At 50.9% G+C, this 19,787-nt stretch overlaps 1 long non-coding RNA gene across 2 annotated transcripts; it reads right to left on the bottom strand.

Annotated features, from left to right (window-relative positions):
• Positions 1-7,427: 7,427 nt before the first annotated feature.
• LOC140602569 (uncharacterized) lies at positions 7,428-12,265 on the bottom strand. 2 transcript variants are annotated; one of them, XR_012005503.1, is made up of 3 exons: positions 12,119-12,265; positions 11,310-11,420; positions 7,428-10,691 (listed from the first exon to the last, which is right to left on the bottom strand). It is a non-coding gene; the product is annotated as an uncharacterized lncRNA (long non-coding RNA). The 2 variants fall into 2 exon arrangements; XR_012005504.1 differs by lacking the exon at positions 12,119-12,265 and adding an exon at positions 11,507-11,844.
• Between the last annotated feature and the right edge of the window lie 7,522 nt (positions 12,266-19,787).

Below are 19,787 nucleotides of genomic sequence, written 5' to 3' on the forward strand. Positions count from 1 at the left end.
GCCACCCCGTTGGTGGGAAGTTCGCCGTTCCCTGGCCAGGCCGGCCTGTTGCCTCTGAACACAAGCAGAGGGTCTGAGCTGGGGCCAAGAATAATATTGTGTCAGTGAGTCTATTATGAAAATAATGGAATAAAAGAAGCCACCCTCACTAAGGGATGTGCAAGCTTCCCTCCGACCCGCCGCGGCCTGACAAAGGCTGAGGTGGCCCTTCCAGGGTGGGCACTCAGCCAAGCGCTTTAAATAATCATTAAAAACACCGTCGTGATTTATCACTGGGGATCAGCCGGGCAGGGGGCTGCTTGCAGCCTGGCCTCTTCCCACTTCGGCCCAGGCATGTGGGGAGCTGGGCATGGCCACCTTCTCCCCCTGCGGAGCCCCCAGGCTGTGGACTTCCCCAAGGCCAACCCCATTGTAAAGCGTTTGTCTTCCTCTCTCCCGGCCAAGAGGAAGTAAATCGTGGTCATATCTAATGTTTCCTGGGTATTTAAGTGGATTATTTCATTTGACCCTCTTGACAACACAGTGAGCTAAGTACTGTTATGACTGTGCCCATTTTAAGTCTGTGAAAACTGAGACACAGAGAGGTACCTTGCTCCCGGTTGGGGCTGCGGGAAAGGGCGTTGGAACATCCTGTGCTTGGCTCGAGGGCCTGAACTGGCCCCAAGACACTGCAGTCCTGACTTAGCCCAGCTCTGCTTGCACAAAAGCTCAACTGCAGACCCCTTCCTGAGGCTCTGCTGAGTTGAGGGACACAGGAAAGCCTCCCAAAGGAAGATGGCTCAAAGAGTGGAGGGGTAGCCTAAGAGACACGGCCTCCAGGGCACCCGATGCTGGGGCTCTCCTGGAATCTGGAGGCAACCTCATGTGCCTGCTTGGCCACAGACAGCCCTCCCATGGGTGCAGGGCAGAGAGGCCTGGCCCGGAGTCAAGGCGAGGGAGTCCCGGAGCCAGCTCTGTGCTTGTGAGCTTAGGCAAGTCATACTCCCTCTCTGGACCTCTGCGTCATCTTCTGACAAATGATTATAAAAATGCTATTTAGGGGCGACTGGGTGGCTCAGCGGTTGAGCATCTTCCTTTGGCTCAGGGCATGATCCTGGAGACCTGGGATCGAGTCCCACGTCGGGCTCCCTGCATGGAGCCTGCTTCTCCCTCTGCCTGTGTCTCTGCCTCTCTTTCTCTGTGTCTCTCATGAATAAATAAATAAAATCTTTTTTTTTTTAAATGCTATTTACCTCTCAAGGCTTGTGAAGGAGCTGGAGTGGGCAATTAGTTATTCACAGGCACAGGTGGCTCACTCTGTTCCTACGACCCCTTGCACAGCTAGACACAGTCCTGTCTCCCCAGACACTGACTATCCCCTCAGAGGATGGGGGGCACCGGCAGGCGTGAGGGGGTTAACTCTGGTCTGCTGTGGCCAACAGGGTAGAGAGGAAAGCAGGAGCGTGCAAACCTGGGAACCAGAGAACTGGAGACTCAAACAACTCTGGCAGTTGGCCCATACTCCTGGTCTCAAATCTATGAGCCGCCGACAAGGAGACAGCTCGTGTACAGCTCCCGAAAGTTCTAGAGGCAGATGGAGGCTTACAGTTGTCAGCCCACAGACTGTGACTGAAACCACAGGAGGTCATATGACCCCCAGGTAGAGACAAGATGTATAAGGACGGGGTGAGGAGGAGCTGCCATTGTAGGCTGGCCATTATCTTCCAGCCACTACTGTGGGCCAACTGCTTTACAACTCTGAGAACTAGGGGTGTTTATGCCCATTTTACACATGAGGAAACTGGGGTTTGGAGAGATGAAGCCATATGTGTACAGGCACCGGGCTGGCTGGGGTGAGCCTGGGATTTGGCCCCCATATACGCATTATGCACAGTTAATGGGCTTCAACACTAACCCTTCAACACTGACCCACTGCTGGTCAGAAGAGAGGGCCATTTGAGACACTGGGTCTTGGCACGGAGCTCATGGCACATGAGGAGGGAAATGGCCTCTCGATGGCTTCCCTGACCTTCTACCAATCCATGTGCATCCCTCCATCACCTCCAGGTGCCTCTATCCTGGGAATTCTTCCAGAAAACACCACCAGATCATCCTCCAGTGAGGTAGCGAGCTCCTCTTCACTGAAAGCAGAGGCACGCACCTTGGGAGAGGCTGGGAGAGATGTCTAGTGAAGCTCCTTCCGGGGCCACACCAGGAATCTCCATCCCCTGCCAGCACACGTCCCCACTGCCTGTCTCACCAAGCCTCAGTGTGTTTCCAGCTGCGGCTTATGGCTCCCAACTGTCAGCCTCGAGGGGCTCCACTCCAGCTGAGTAGGCCTCTCGGTGGCTCCCATTCAGCCTCTGGCTTCCTTCTTACCCCATTTTTCAAGGCAAACTCAGCTCCCATCTTTCAGTACACGTCCTGATGACCCAAGGAACACCCTGGACACTCACCATCGGGACCCTTCATGGGGCCCTTACAATATTCTACACTAAGGGCCTCGTTGTTCTAGTTAATCCAGTGCTCACCGAGCACCTCCTTTGGAGAACAGCTCAGTGACAAAGGCAGGAGCCCTGCCCTTGAGAAGCTGGCAAACCGTGGAGTCAGACACGTAGATGAGAAATAAAAAGGCAGCATGAGCAAGAGCCACGGTCTGGGAGATAAGCGACCTTTAGGGAGGTGGGAGTCCAGCAGCTTGGGTGTGGGTATTACTACCAGTCAGACCCAGGTGTGAATCTCTTGTCTCGAACTTTCTGGGGGTGCAACCTCAGGCTTAGGGCTTCAGTATCCTGATCCACCAGAGGACGACTGTGGGAACTAAATAAGAGGATGCTAGTGTGCCGTGTGGTGACTTCACAGTCAGCAACGCTGGACTGCGACCTTGACAGTGGCTAAGAGAATAAATCTTAAAAGTTCTCATCACAAGGAAATATAAACCGTGTAACTCTGTGTGGTGACAGAGGTCAACCGGGCTCACTGTAGCGATCATGTCACAACACATACAAATATTGAATCATTATGTCATACAGCTGAAGCTAATATTATATGTCAATTGTATCTCTATAAAAGGTGAAGAAAATTAGGAATGAAGGGGGGTTATAATTAAATATCCTACAGACATTAAAAGAAACTATTGTGACAAAATTTTGCACATAAATGTAAAAATAGATTTGAAATAAAGAAATTATAATTTGCCAAAACTGCCTCAAGAAAAAAATAAAATACCAGGGTGCCTGGGTGGCTCAGTCAGTTAAGCATCTGCCTTCAGTTCAGGTCATGATCCCAGCGTCCTGGGGTCGAGCCCCTGAGTCTGGCTCCCTGATCAGCAGGGAGTTTGCTTCTCACTCTCTCTCTGCTGCTCCCCACTCCCTTCTTCATGTGTGTGCTCTCTCTCTCTCTCTCTCTCAAATAAATGAATAAAATATTTAAAAAGAGAGAGAAAATATCTAAGTAGCCCTATAGTGATGAAATATTCTAAATTTGTAGTTTAAAAATCTTCCCTAAAAGACATTCCATACCCAGAGTTTTTACTGAAGGAACAAGCAATTCCAGTCTTTATTTAGCTATTTTAAAATATAGGAAGAGGGAATATTCCCAACTTCCCACATGAAGTTATCACAAACATGATATCAATATCAAAACTTGATGAAGAACATGATATCAATATCAAAACTTGATGAAGAACATGATATCAATATCAAAACTTGATGAAGAACAGTATGAGAAAGGATCATTGTAGGCCAATTTGGCATAAAGGTAAAAATTCTCAACAGTATTAAAAAGCTGAATGCAGAAATCTCTAAAGAGGATAATCCATTACAACAAGTTGGGTTTAACTTAGTCATGCAAAGACAATTCAACACACAGAAGTGCTTACTGCTAATTTTCCATATGAACAGATGAAAGGAGGAAATTGCTCTGCTCATCTCATTAGATGCCAAAAAGGTATTTGATGAGATTTAACACCCGTTTGTGATTAAAAACGAAAAACTTCTGAGCAAATTAGAAATAAAGGAGAATGTCCTTATTCTGGAAAAGAAGACTGTCATTCTATTAAGACCTAGAATAGTTCTGTTCACAAATGCTGATTCTCTGGGCTAACTGATACATTGAGCCAGGACCTCCTAGAAGCAGTGATTTGATCCAGGAGTGAGTGTAATGATGGAAGTTTCTGGAACCACTGTGTCAGGCAGAGGAAATGTTTTGGCTAAGCCTTGTGGTGCTTTTCAAATCTCATTAATATGCACAGACTTGTTTATAAATTTTCATTTACCCAATAAAAACTTATTAAACGTAAAAAAATGAATAAAATGTCAAACGTGGTGTACATTGATTTCTCATCTTAGAGCCTCAAAATGATGATAAAGAGTCTATCCTTATATTAGAAGAAAAATCTGCAGAATGAATCCTCAGAGTCCCTATGTGGTAAGATTACAGGTAAATTTTATTTTCTTATTAGAGTTCTTCCTTCAACTGATTAAATATTTTTTGAACATACCTGTTTGGTGCAAGACATTGTGCAAGGTCCTGGAATAAAAAGGAAATACAGAAAATGGTTAGCAATGTGGCCTTCGGTGCCAGATTGAGCTCGTAGTTGACTCTGCTACTCACTAGTTGTTCAAATTTGGGTAAGTTGTTTAACTTCTCCATTTCTCAGTCTACCTATCTATAAAACAAAGTTTTTTTAAACATTTTATTTATTTATTCACGAGAGACACAGAGAGAGAGAGAGAGAGGGGGGCAGAGACACAGGCAGTGGGAGAAGCAGGCTCCATGCAGGGAGCCCGATGGGGGACTCGATCCTAGGACCCCAGGATCGCGCCCTGGGCTGAAGGCAGATGCTCAACCACTGAGCCACCCAGGGATCCCCCACAAAGATAGTTTTTTAAAGGAGAAAAAAAATGCATGTAAATTACCCGGCCTATAGTATATGAACAAAAATGGCAATTGTCACCTGAAAGGAAAACGTAGTATGTAGCAAAAGAAGGGGCAGAGGAAAGGCTCTCAGTGCTCAGAGAAGGGGGTCAGAGGACATCAGAGACAGGAGGAGGAGGAAGGAAGGCTTCCTGGAGGAGGCAGCCTTCAACAGGCAAAGAAGAGATGGAAGGAGAGTGCAGAGGGAGTGCAGAGCCGGAGCGAAAGCCCACGGGTGAGAAAGTGTTCGGGTTTTTCGGGCACCAGTCAGGTGTAGCTGAAGCACAGGTCCCCGGCGTGGGGCCCGGGGCCACTCCAGGGCCTTCCTGCGCGCTGTGCCAGGCGGCGCGTGGCAGCCGCCCCCTGCCCTCAGTTTCGCCACCTGTAGAATGAGGCCCTGGACTCAGCCACCCAGGCCCCCAGCCCCTGAGGGACATTTCAGTCTACAGGGCCCAGTGCCGAGACTCCTAACTGCTTCCACATGTCCTCCCCGCTCGGCTCCTTATCTGCGCTTGCAGAAGGCGGCCGGCTTCCAGGCCTCCCCGGCTCCGGGCGACAGCGATGCCAGGGCCACCAGAGGTGTGGCCCCCGCTCCTCAGAAACCCACACCGGGGTGGTAGGCCCTATGGAAACACTAGCCTCCCTCCCCTCCTCGGCCTCTGGCCCGGCAGCGCCTGGGGGCGAAGTGGGTTTATTTGGGGTCTGCAGGGTGCGGAGAATGTTATCATTCTCAGGGAACTGCGAGTCCCCTTCTCGGTGCTTGTTCCGGCCCCTCTGCGGGCGCTGCAGGCCCATGGGGCACGGAGGTCTCCCTCCTGTGCCGGTACCACCAGCGGCTCCGGTGCCAAGAGAGGTTTCAGGTTTCAGAGAAATGAAGTTAGGGCCTAAAGGAGCCGCTGTCCATAACCACTGGAGCAGAGGACTGAGCAGGGCTGAAGGTTCCAGCTGTGTCATCTTGTCTCCTGACCCCCACGCCCACAGATGGCAAGCATTTGCTTTTTCAACCTGGAATCTGAGAATTCTAGAATCTGGGAATCTGAGAATGTCAAAATCTTCAAACTGATGGAATCTTGGGCAACCAGGGCCTTAAGAGTTGTGGAATCTTAAACTTACTAGAACCCTGAAATTCAAGAAGCTCCAAATCAGAATCATTGTGTTCAGGGAAGACACGGGTTCCAGCACTTCCTTACAGTGTGACTTTGGGCAAGTTATTCAGCACCTCTATGCCTCTGTGACCGCCTGTGGAAAGTGGGGGAAGAATAGTTCCGACTTCCTAGGGTTGTTATGTTGAGTTATTATGTCAACATGTTATATGTTAATATGTGCAACATATGTTAATATGTACAACAGTGCCCGCACGTGGAAGGCCCCACAGAAATGTGGGCTGTAGTTCTAATACCACACTACCAGGTAACAGCAGAGTTGGTGTTACAGTCCAGGTCCCTGGCTTTCCTATCTAGAATCTTCCCCCATTCAGCCATCCTACCTCTCAAGAAAATGAGGAGGGGACCAGCCTTTGGACCAGAAAGACCCCTCGATGATGGCACACACACACACACACACACACACACACACATACACACACACACACATACACATACACATCCTTGTAGAGACATTACTGTGGACAATTTCCAGGCAAGAGACAGGTTTCCCATTACCCAAAAATATAATGGGCAGAACCATGTTTCCTCCTAGAACAAGGAGCTATGGCAGGTGGAATCAGTGAAAGGCTCCGGGATCCTTCACAACTCTCTGAGTTGACTGCCCTCAGCTGGGGCTGCGGCCTTTGAGGGGCTCAGTTAGCCTGGAACATCCAAGGTAGCTCACTTGCAGTCTGGCATCTTGACAGGGTTGCCGGAAGGCTGGACTAAGCTGGGCCCCATCTCGTTTCATGCCTCCCCCTCTCCGGGTGGCTTCTCTACCTGATTTTTCTTTAGGGGCAGCCAGACTTCTTATATCATAGCTCAGGGCTCTCAAAAGGACAGCCAAGCTTGGGCCAATGTGATCGGCAGAAACCTAAGGCAGCCCCCAAGATTCCCACCCACTGGTGTACATGTTGCGTCTAACCTCTTTCCCTTGGGTGTGAGCTGGACCTGACATATGATAGGTTACACAGGTTAGGCCACACCGTATAGTAAAGACGGCGAAACGAGATGGGGCCCAGCTGAGTCCAGCCTTCCGGAATCCCTGTCAAAATGCCAGACTGCAAGTGAGCTACCTTGGATGTTCCAGTCTAACTGAGCCCCTCAAAGGCCACAGCCCCAGCTGAGGGCAGTCAACTGGAGAGTTGTGAATGAGCCCATGCTCAGCAGGGAGTCTACTTGAAAATTCTCCTCCTCTTCCCCACCCCCACCCAATATGCTTCTGCTCCCTCTCCCTCTCAAATAAATAAATCTTAAAAAAAAAAAAAAAAAAAAAGTAAGCATGTTCTAACTAGAAGGATTCACAAGGGCCATCTAGTTTAAATTTATTTATTTATTTATTTATTTATTTATTTATTTATTTATTTATTTAAAGAGAGAGCATGCATGAGCAGTGGAGGGCAGAGGTGTGGTCTCACAACCCTGAGACCATGACCTGAGCCAAAATCAAGAGTTCATCGCTTACCACCTGAGCCACCCAGATACCCCTAAACCCCTTAATTTAGAGTGAGGGTCTCAAGAGAAGAGGGCATTTTCCCAGGTCCCATAGCAAACCAGAAACTACAGTTTCTAGTCCAGGGTCTGGACTCCCAGGCTAGGGCCACCTCCATTCAGCTTTTGTTCTTATGCCCAGTGCGTCATGTCCTCCTCTGTCTTGTCCTGGCCCTCCACCTCTCCCACCCTGCCCTGACCCCTTGGGAGTCCTAAGACTCACCATTTCTACTCCCTGGGGTCTGAGAGATTAAGAAGAGAAATCAGGATTCTCCAGGTACCAAACCCCAACATGCCTTCACCTCCAGAAGAGGACAGGGTGGGGACCCTCCCTGACACAACCCACCCAAGGCCCAGAGCTTCAGAGGGTAGGTGTGCTCCAGGAGCTGGCCTCCACCCTGTGTCGGGGTGTGGATCTCCCCCTAACCCACACTGGGGTCTTAGGCAAATCACAGGCTGTGCATTCTGTTTCCTCACTGTAAATGAAGACAGTGCCCTGCCAGGTAAGGAGAACTAAGTGAATGCCCTTCAAGGGCCACAAAGGCCACAAAGGCCCTTTCTCTTTCACAAAGAGAAACCCAGCTCCTGCTTCCTGATGAACCATCCCTCCAGCCAAGGGTCCAAGCCTCCCTTCATTCCACTCCTCTTGGCCATCTCCTTCCCTTTCTCTGGGGAAAAATAGGAAGCCAAAGGCCGAGGCCTCCATCCCTAGGAATTCTCAGGAATTCCTAACCCTGCCCATATGTCTCCTCCTCAGGGAAGGCTGCCCAATTTTCTTACCTAAAATAGCATCTCCCTTCTCCTCTATCCTTTCTTCCTCTTTTTTCTAGTGGCACTTGTCACTGTCAGCAATTACATTAGGCACTTATTTGTTTACTTGTTTATCATCTGTTTCCTACACTAAATGATAAGCAAGTGTCTGTCTGTTGTTTGCCACCATGTCTGAAGAGTTAGACAGTAATGCACAAAGAGTACTTGCTGAACCAAGGAATGAATGAATGGAATCCAAACGAGCACAGTACTAAACTTCAGTGTTCGTCCAGGATCATGGTTGAGATACCAGTTTGGAAAGTAAAGAAAATAAAGTGTAAGATGACTGGTCTGAGCAGCCCACCCCACACTGGCCCCTCTCTCCTCTGGCTCCTGGTTATACTTAGAGCCTGAATCCTCCACTTATCACTGATTTACAAATTGCCAAGACAGTCATTGACGTTTTGAAGTGAGCAAGTACTGTAGGTGTGAGTCTGGTCCTTCTCCCAAGCTTACTGAGGACATATTCATCTTTGTGTCCACCCCCAGAGTGCCTAACAAATGCCATTTGGTTTGCTGTCTCTCAATAAATTAATGAATGAATGAATGAATGAGTGAGAGAGTGAGTGAGTGAGTTTATAAATGGGTGAACAGACTATCAGATGGATGGATGTTGGATGGATAGTGGATGGATGGATGGATGGATGGATGGATGGAAAAAAGGAAGGAAGGGTCAATGTACTGATGGATGGATGAGGAGTGGAAAGCAGGGGGATAGAAAGGTGATGGAGAGGTGGATAGATAAATGAATAATTAATGGATGATGGGGGAAAATGGATGGATGAATGGGTGAGTAAGTAAACAGATTTGATTTACTGTGTCTCAAAATCTCCAAAGGCAAGAAGCAAAGGAAGCAGATTCGCTCTGTGTCCCTACAAGATAGAAATAGGATCCCTAAAGCTATAGGAAAGCAGTTTTCACCTCATAAGAGGGTAAAAGCTTTTTGTCCTAGAGATACGCAAAGAGAAAATAGGCACCCCTCTCCCCCATCAGGGAGCTGGCAGGCCAGAATCCAGATCCTATGTCCTCATTCTCTACCCTGAATCTTGGGGGTTTTCTACCTGGATACCTTTTCAATGACACCTGGGCTCACAGTGTGAGCACTAACCATAGGCGCCCCCCTAACAACAGCCCATGAGGTTGGGAGTGCTTCTCACCCTGCCATCTGTCTGCTTTTTCCACTCGGTCTAGGCTGCCTTATGGGCGAGAAGGCTAAAATCCCAGAATCTTAAAACACAGAGACCGATTGTGTAGCCGTGAACAAATTGTTACCCTCTCTGATCGTCAGTGGCATCATGCGTAAAGTGGAGACGCTGATTCCTCCCTACAGAGCTGCCGCTAAGGCGAGCTGAAAGGATTATGTAATGTGCCTCGTGCGGTGCTGGGCACGTTGAAAGCTTTCGGTAAATTACAGTATTGGGATGAATATTGGTTTTAGCTTTGATGTCAGTATTCAAATCCACATCTGTATTTGTATTCATATGCATTAGAAATATGATCCTAGTATAACATGTATTACATATCATTGTCAGAGACTCATAAATCTAGAACCACAACTCAATTCACGGATTGAAATAACAAAGTATTAGAAACTGACCATCTCAGAAGTTCAGAACTGTAGAATTACCAAAGCTTAGAGCCAAGGATGGTTCATTTCATTAATTTCCAGAATCTCCCAGGACCTCTGAGGTCATGAGTCCAGCCACCCCAACCAGCCTCTACCCAGGGCAGGTGCACTCTCCAGTGTTTTTCACCCTGATCTGTAGGCCAAAACACGCTCCGAGCCCACCTTTGGGTGCCTGGCTGGACCCCTTGGCTCTTCACTCCTGTTCTCAGACAACCCAGAATCCCAGGAATTTGCGGCCACAGCGAGTGGGGGCCTGAGATTGGGCCTGGGGGACGGTGAAATATGGAAGCTCCCAGAGTCGGGCCTGGTGGGGAAGGCCACATTTTCTGTGTCATGTTCTATTGCACGCCAATCAATTACAGTGCGCCCTATATAAACACATCATGAGGGCTTTGACAGGGGGCCGGGGTGAAGTTGGGTGTCAGGGTAAAACAGGGGATAATAAAATCACTGGAGATTTATTTCTCTAAATTGGAAACTTCATGCTTACACCTGACTAAATCATCAGGCTGAAATTGGAGCCGACTCCCACGGAAAACACATGTAACCTTATCCCATCTTTGTTTAACGGCGACCCATCAAGACGCCTGATGGATTCTGCAGATGCGGCCAGCGTCGTCCTTTGGCTCCTGGAGTTCTGGGGGTCTCAATCAGAACTGTCTTCACTGTGCCCACCCTGCTCTCGGGTTGCTCTTCCAGGGCTGGCCAAAGCCGCCTCGTTCCTACAGGCAGGTGTCCACGTGGGTCCCCTGCCCCTCAGTAGCTTCCCTTTGTTTCTACGCCCAAGGGGACCCCATTTGTGTACCTAGGATGCCTGCACGTAACATCCTCTGTCACTGCAGAGGAGCAATGTTGAAGAGGGGAGAGGCAGCTGGGACTTCAAGAAAAGCACTCTAGGCGAGAAACTGCCCTGGGTTCGGAGTGCGGGTCCCTGATCCAATTCCTTTGTCTCTCTGGGTTAAATGACTTTGCTACTTCCTTTTATCCTGTCTCTTCTCTCATAGAACTTTTATGAGGATTTGATGAGTTAAGGGATTAACAGCGCTTTATAATTTATAAATCGATGGCCTGTATTTGTATACAACTCTCCTCGTGACCCAGGAAGCACTGCATGCAGCACCAGGAGAGGGTATGAGGTCATTGTCCCTTCACCAGGGTGGGTGAAGAAGTCCCCCCTTCACCAGGAGTGACCAGCCGGGGGCGGGAGAGGAATTTGGGAGGGCAGCTAATCAAGAAGCCCCCTCTGTGCTTTGTGAAGACAAAGCTTTCCAGCGGTGCCCCATCCTAGGTAAGAGTCACACCCACTCCCAAGGGGACGGATCAGGGATCAGAGGGGTTACCTGGCTCCCCCAAAGCACACAGCCAGCGGGGACAGAGACCAGGCAGGCCATCCATCTAGGTTTGTCCGACTCCAAAGTCCATTAAAATGTATGACAAGTGCTCCTTGAGGCCTGAGGGAGGGAAGACGGGCAGTGGGCTTCAGGCTCAGGGTGGGGGCCCCCCTCGCAGCCCCCCCTTCAAGTCCATAAATTCTTACACACACAAACACGCGCTCCGCAGGTGGCCAGGGGCGGGGGGCTCAGGGGCCAGGGCCCCACCTCGCCAGGGCGGCCTCGGTGGAGCAGGGGGCGGGGGAGGGGGGAGGCTGCGGGGGGAGGCAGGGGGCGAGGGGGGGAGGCAGGGAGGCCGACGGGCAGGAGGGCCTGGGTCCTTAGCGCCCGGCGCAGCCTCGCCAAGTGCAAGAGGCTCCTCAGCCCCGCATACGGATCTAGTTAAAAACCAATAAATCAGCAGTGAAATGTGCAGAGCAGCCTTCTCCGTAAAGTCAACACGGCCCGCTCCGCGGCGGGAGCCCTCTGAGCGCCGGCTCCGGTGGAGGGTCCAGGCCGAGCCCGCTGCGCCCACGGCGGGGGGGGGGGGGGGGGAGGGGGCGCCCCGGCCCCGGCCCCGGCCCCGGAGAAGACGAGAGCCGGGCACCCCGTCCAGCCGCGCGGGCGGCACCCAGCTGCCCTCGCCCCTCGCCTCCTCCAGCCGCTGCCCTGACACAGAAAATCGAATTAGGAGATGGATGAGCTGGGGAGTGGATGGGGCCCCCCGGGCGTCTCCCCGGCAGCAGCGCGGGCGGGGGCCCCGGGAAGACGGCGCTGACCTGGACGGGATGGGCGCCCGGGCCGCCCGGGGTGGGGGGTAGGAGGCCCCGGCCCCCCTCAGGGCGTATTTAATATCTGTAAAACTGCCACTCGGGCGGCCAAGGTAAACAGCGTCCCCGGCGGTTCAAAGGTGAGCGGGTTGAAACGTTTCCCCTCTGCCGGCAAGGAATCCGCGCGCCGCGGCTCGGCCCGGAGCCCCCCCCCCCCCCGCCCCGGGCATCTGTGCGCCGGGGCCGCGTCTCCCACACAAATACTCAAAATTTCTCATTAAAACTTATGACTGTGTCAACAGCGCAGCCTGGGCCCCTAATCTGGAAAAGCCATTTCGCCACCCGGCCGGCCCGCGCCGCACGCCCGGGAGCCCGGCCCGCGCCGCCCCTCCGCGCCCCGCGCCCCGCGCCGCCCCGTGCGCTCCCCCCAGCGAGGGGCGGCCCACGTGTGCGGGCGCCGCCTGCAGGGGAAGCGGGGGCGGGGGGAGGAGCCGGGGGGGGGGCCCGGGGGGGTTGGGGGGGCTTCGCTCAGCCCCGCCCCGCGCCGCAGGGCCGCCCGCAGGTGGGGCGCGCCGAGGATGCCCACCCCGGCCCTGCAGGCGTCGCCGGGAATGCGTGGAAGCACCTGCGCCCCAGGCGGGAGGACACGGGGAGGCTGCTGGCGGGGGGAGGAGGAGGAGGAGAGGATGCACCCCACTCTCGGTGCCTGCTAGGCGTGCAGACCCCAGGGGAAGAGGGAAAGCACAGACACCTGGGAGTGCAAAGGGTCTTCCCTGGCTTCATTTTTTTTTTAATATTTTATTTATTTATTCATGAAAGACACAGAGAGAAAGAGACAGGCAGAGACACAGGCATAGGGAGAAGCAGAGGGAGAAGCAGGCTCCATGCAGGGAGCCTGATGCAGGACTCGATCCCGGGACCCCAGGATCAGCCCTGGGCTGAAGGCGGTGCTAAACCGCTGAGCCACCCGGGCTGCCCTCTACCCTGGCCTCAAATCCCAGCTCGGACACCTACCATATTTCCCCTTCCTCCTCTACAAAATAGGGTCAATAATAAATAGGAAGTTAATACTTGCACCACCTACTCCACCTCCCAGCACACCAAAGTGCTCCATTCACAGTAGGTAGTCACACTGTCAACCTGTTATCGGCGAAGGCCCTCCTATGTACAGCCATGAACAAAACAGCGGGCAGTCTAGGGGGAAACAGGCAGGTAAGTAAAGAGGCTGAGTGTTGTGAAAAGGGGTACAGGGGATCCTGAGTGGGTGCCCAAGGAGGTGTCCCAGAGGAAGAAATACATACACTGTGACTGAAAGATGAGGAGTGGCAGAGGTGGTGGCCCAAGACATTGTAGGAGAAGAAACAGCCTGCGTAAAGGCCCTGAGGCAAAAGAGAGCATGTGATGACTGGTAAAGGCCCAGAGACAAAAATGAGGCTGATGCCAAGGGGAGGGGCTGGAAGAGCGTACATGGGTACAACTTTCAATGAGCACTTTTGGATTTGAGTCTCTGGGGGTTTGTGTGTGCATGCGCATAGACTTCATGTATGTGGATTTGCATGTCTCCAAAAATGTGCACCCATAATGGGTAACTTTATGCTTTTTTAAAAATATGTATGTCCTTTTGGATGTGTGTACAAGTATAAGTAGGTCAGCCTGTAGATATGTCAATGAGTGTATTCATGGGTGTACCTATACATGTGATGCTCCATTCACACTGTGAGTCTGAGTGAGGGCTTGGATATTAGTGTTTGCACGTGCATCTGTACCCCTTGATGTCTTTGTGTAGGTATGCACTCGTTTCCCCACTTCCCGCATCCCCACTGCCACCGGTGGGCGGGAGCTGAACATCCCTTGTCTCCCACAGAGAGCAGACATTCCCACAGGCAGCCAATGCCTGCAACGGGCACTCACCAGCCCGACAGACTCACTTCCTTTTGGGGCCACAGACATTCTGTTTGCTCCACCCCAGGGAAACCAGAAAAGAAAAGCACATCAAGGTTTTCCCCAGAAAGCTACAATCCAGGCACCTACCCCAGCACCCTATCTAAGGCAGGGTTTGTGCAGACACTGCTGAGTAGAGAGCAGAAGCAACTGGGAGTGGGAAACTGCCGCCCGGCCCAGCCCAGCTGCTCTGCTGTCATGCTGTGTGACCGGGGATAAGCTGACTTGCCTCTCTGAGCTCCTGAAAATGAAGACCATGCTCTCAACTCCTTCATCTTGGGCTGAACTAGAACACAAACAGGAATGTGGCAGGTGATGACCATCCCTCCAAATTTTTCACCGGACTGGGTTAAGCTGCCTAAAGAAATAAATAAATAAACAAATAAACAAATAATTTTTTTTAGAAAGCAATCCTCAGAAAAGCCCCATGAAGTCCTAAAGGTCCAGGGCACAGGTTGCTTCCAAAGGGACAAGAATTTTGTCTTTGTCATCTCTACAGAGTATTCTCTTCCTAGAACAGCACTTGGCACACAGTGGGTGCTCCATAAATAGTTGTTGAACTGATAAATTTGTTTGTTGAGGTATTTATTCATTTGTTAACTCAGCAAAGAACCCCATGCCCTTGTCCTATGCTAGGCCTCACCTGTCTCCCACCAAAGAAGAAGGACTTCTCTTCCTTAGGCTTTACTAAAATTACAGAAAAAGCAGGACCACTCTAAATGCATAGCTGCCCTCCTCCATGGAGCCTGCAAACTGCTGGGAAATGCAATTTTTTCCCTGCTCCTTCTGCTCTCACAGTGGCCGTTCAAATCTTGCCCTCTCTCCTTGGCACCTCCAACCTTGCTCTTCCTCAGCCTGCCCTTTCACAGTGGCCTTCATGGAGAAATCACCTTTAAAAAAAAAATTCTCTACTTATTTGACAGAGAGAGAGAGAGCACAAGCAGGCGGAGAGGCAGAGGGAGAAGCAGGCTCCCTGCTCAGCGGAGATCCCAACACAGGCTCCATCCCAGGACCAGGGGCATGACCTGAGCAGACACTTGACCTGCTGAGCCACCCAGGCGCCCCTTCATGGAGAAATCAAAAGCTATCAGCTTTCAGCCACAAAACCTCCATATTTAGGTGTGCCTCCTTCGAATCTCATCTCCTCCCCCCTGGTGGAATGAGTCCTCCCGGATGGAAACCAAGCCCTCCCCTCTGCGCCCACTCCTCCCCACCCCGGGGAGCTCACCTGGCCACCTCTCCTCCTCTCTGTCCCAGCCTCTATCTCAGCATCTGTCTGACTGGCTCTTGTGAACGATTTAAGGGTGACAAATTCCATTTGGGGCGTTGTAACCAGCAGTTTATGAAAGTAAAACAGGAAAGAAAACATCAGTAAAGGTGCGTAGGTGTCACAAAACTTGTTCTGCATGTGTGTCCGTGTGTCCGTGTGTGCAGGTGTCCCAGGTCGGGAAGGAACCGCAGGCGTCTGTGGGCTGCCGTCAGGAGTGTGAACAGCACCCTTCTCCTCCTCTTTTTCTATCGCCTCCTTCTCCTCAGAGGTTCTTCATCCTGAGATTCTCACAAGCGATCTCTCCCTTAAGCCCGCCTCCATCCCTGCGGCCCTCCATCCCTGTAGGGCAGATCTCTTCCTTAAGGAGCCTCTACACTTAGCTCCTTCCCTCACCTCCCATTCCTGGGCAAATCAGCACCCCCCTCCCAGAAACCACGTGAGCTGTGAGCGGGCCGCTAAACCCAGTGAAAGCATTGCCCGTGGGGCTCCCACACGGGGGCACTGACTGTCCCCTGAGGTCCCTCTTGGCTCCCCCTTCTCTGGACTCTTTTGCTCCTTCCCAGCTCTCTGTGTCTGTGATCCTGGGGGGCTCACTCTTAGGCCCCCTTCTCTCCCCACCTCCCCTCAGTGACAGTGGACACAGGCACCTACCCTCTGCACCCCAGCTCCCTGCCCAGGGCGCCTCTGCTGGGTGTCCCGCAGGGCCCTCCCACTCAGCACCCCCAAAGAGTACCCAGCTGCCCCTGCACCCTCTCCCGTCCGTGCTCCTTGTCTGTGCTTTGCCAGCGCATCACCCAAACTAGAAAGAGACGCCATTTGGGACCCCTCCAGGGCCCGGCTGTGTGGCCACGACCTCCTGATCCCTCTGGCATCCCTTCACTCCTCTCCCTCTGCCACCACTCTCAGAGTCAGAGCTGCTGTTGTGCTGCCCCAATTACTTCTGAGTGTGCTAAGGACATGTCCCCCAATGCTTCGAAGAGCCTGTCCTGCTCTCTGCTCCAAACCAGTATCTCTTCTCGGCTGCAGGATGGGAGCCTTGGAAAGATGTGTCCATGCTGACCCTCCATCTTCAACCCCTCTAATTTTATATGTTCACCTTAACTGGGGCTCCTTGGGGGCGGTGGGGGGTCCCCCTCCACTTGCTCGGCAGTGGGGGGCTGCCCCCTCTACTTGCTCGGCCTCCCTAAATTCTTCCACTCTCAGGTTCCTCTGGCCAAGGCTGGGCTGACCCAAGGCACCCCAAGCTCACGTTCAAAGACTCAGGCCAGACCCAGCTGCTCGGCCCCATAAATGAGGATTAGGCGCCCCCCTTTGAGGCGGGCGGGTGGGCTGTGAGAAGAGTTGGTTTGGTAGAGATTTTATGGCAGATCACATTTCGTCATCAGACCCCCCTCCGAAGCCGGCCAAGGGCAGGTCAGGGGCAGGGGAGTGGGAACCTGAGCTGTTCCATCAGCTCAGAGCACAGAGCTGCTGCACAGGAGGGAGCCAGGCTGGGAATCAGGGGCCAGTGTTCCTGCCTCCCCTCTGCCGCCCCCCACTGTGCGAACTTGAGCACATCCTTCCACTGTCCGGCAGTGGTCTATAGTGTGGGGGCCCTAGACCAGATGGGCTCTCGGGCCAACTCATTTCCAGGCTCCCAGGCCTTCTAGTCTGAGCCACAAGAGCATCCTCTTCCCCAGAAGGTTACAGAGCTATTATATGCATATGAACTCACACACCAGAGTTGCCAAATAAAATACAGAATGTCCAGTTAAACTTGAATTTCAGATAAAAAATTAATAATTTTCAGTATAAGTATATCCCAAATATTGTGTAGACATACTTATATTAAAAATTATTCATCGTTTATATGAAGTTCAGTTTAACTATTTTTATCTGCTAAATCTGGCACTCCTACCCAGGCGTGATAGATTTAAGGGCCATGGCCTCATGGTCCAGCTAACCAAAACAGGTTAGGTTTTGACAGATTAAGTGGTCTTGGAAAAATCATCAAGTTGGGCAGAGATCAAGAGCCAGTGGGGATTTCATGGAAAGCTGCTCCAGATAAAGAGAACAGCATTGGCAGAGGCCTAGAGGTGGGATGGTATTGGGCACATTCCAGAAAAGGCTGATAGAAGACCGAAGTGTGAGATGTAGGCTTTAAGTGGTTGAGATGAAAAGATCAGATAGCGCCAGATCACACCATAACCAACCTATGCTGCCGCTGCTATTAAGGAAGGGCCCCAGAAGAGGTCTGAGTAGAAGCAAGGCACGGCCGGACACTGGGGTATGGGGAGCAAAATCAAACCATCCAGAGGAAAAAAAAATAAAATAAAAACACCCAGAGATTAGGGGAAAGGCAACTGGTATGGCCTAGGGAGGAGGGACCTTCAGGATCCAGCCAGGAAATTTGGGCTCATATCTATCCTATGTACAGAATAAATGATAAATAGTAGTCAGTAAACAGTAACTATGGGGTTGTCATTATTATTAACTGCTCAGTAAATGCTGTGATTTGGTATTAACTGACCTCACCCCCCAGATGTCCCCACGGGGCCAGAGCCATTTCTTACCAGCTGGGAGCCCAGCTATGATCCAACAGTGGCAGCTGAAAGAGCTCAAACTCTACTTAGCTCTGCTGTCCTTTCCTCTCTCTTTTGTCTAATGTCAATGAGAGGTAAACCATCAAGGGAAATATTACAAACGCAAGGACATTTCAGGGACCCAGCAAAAAATTACATTAGAGACAGGCTCTGCTTTATAGGAGCCCTTACAAGATCCACTTACATGAATCTCTCATTTTGTTCTCACAATTCTAAGAGGTGTTTAAGCCCCATTTTAGAGATGTGAAAACTAAAGTCCAGACAGGGAAAGCCCCTCACACAAGATCCTTACTAATAGTATGGAAAGGCCAGGTTTCAAATTCAAGAACTCTTCTCCTATGTAAGACTGAGTCTGTGGATCAAAGCAACAAAGATTGAGCCCAATGCCCACATCAGCCAGTGCAGGCACCCTCATGCTTGCCAATCCCATCCAGCTCGACAGATACCTAATCTCCTACAACCAAGTCCACGAGGCGTTGGAACCCATCTTGCCTCCAGGTCACAGACTTCTTTTATGGTGCTGTGATAAGACTGGAAAAGTCAGAAATCTTGTATCCAGTCTCAAACTCCCCAGTTCTTTTTTTTTTAATATTTTATGTATTTATTCATGAAAGACACAGAGAGGGAGAGAGTCAGAGACACAGGCAGAGGGAGAAGCAGGCTCCATGCAGGGATCCTGATGTGGGACTCGATCCCGGGTCTCCAGGATCATGCCCCTGGGCCAAAGGCAGCACTAAACCGCTGAGCCACCCGGGCTACCCCTCAAACTCCCCAGTTCTTGAGTATATGTACTGAACTTGTACTTCCTCACCTGGAAAGAGGATAACAATGTCTTCTTCCCAGAAACGTTGTGAAGGTCCAATGAGATAACGTATACAAAAGTGGTTTCTAAACTGGAATGCATGATGCAGACTTCTTTCATTGCCTAAATCAGATAAACAATATCATGTTATAAACTTCAAAGCTTTTTATACTTGAAATCTTCCAGATTCATGGAGTGGCCTCTGGTCTACAGACAAGTCTAGCTCACAGCTGATTTGCAAGGCAGGAGTGATTGGTGACACTTAATTTACTCATTTGTCAAACATTTGCTAATCTCTTCTGTGTCAGGCCTTATTTGGGGCACTGGTGAATTGAGACATAGTCCTTACCCTTGGCAGGTAGTCAGTGGGGAAGACTGAGATAGACAATAAAATATAGTTATAAACAGTGATAAAATATGAGCAAGGATAGGGGCACCTAGGTAGCTCAGTGGTTGAGCATCTGCCTTTGGCTCAGGGTGCGATCCGGGGTCCTGGGACTGGCTCTCCTACAAGGAGAGCCAGGCTGGGAATCAGGGGCCTGATTCCTCTGCCTGTGTCACTGTCTCTCTCTGTGTGTCTCTCATGAATAAATAAACTCTTAAAAAAAAAAAAAAACAGTATGAGCAAGTATAAAAACATTAGAAACAAGTAAGGATGGGCAGCCCGGGTGGCTTAGTGGTTTAGCACCACTTTCAGCCCAGGGCCTGATCCTGGAGGCCTGGGATCGAGTCCCACGCCAGGCTCCCTGCATGGGGCCTGGTTCTCCCTCTGCCTGTGTCTCTGCCTCTCTCTCTCTCTCTCTCTCTCTCTCTCTGTGTGTGTGTCTCATGAATAAATAAATAAAATCTTTAAGAAAAAAAAGAAACAAGTGAGGTGAATTTGTCTGAAAATTAGAAGAAGGCTGTCAGAGAAGACTTCTGTGAAGGGGATATTTGCACAGGCTCTTAAATTATTTATTCCTTTATTCAACAAATATTTATGGGTCTCTTCTAAAGTGCTAGGATGCATCAGTGAACAAAATAAATAGTCCCTGCCTTGCAGGAGTTAGTGGAGAAGACAGACAATAAAAATATGAATAAATA

Source organism: Canis lupus, chromosome 13, assembly GCF_048164855.1.
Source record: "Canis lupus baileyi chromosome 13, mCanLup2.hap1, whole genome shotgun sequence".
Taxonomy (NCBI): domain Eukaryota; kingdom Metazoa; phylum Chordata; class Mammalia; order Carnivora; family Canidae; genus Canis; species Canis lupus.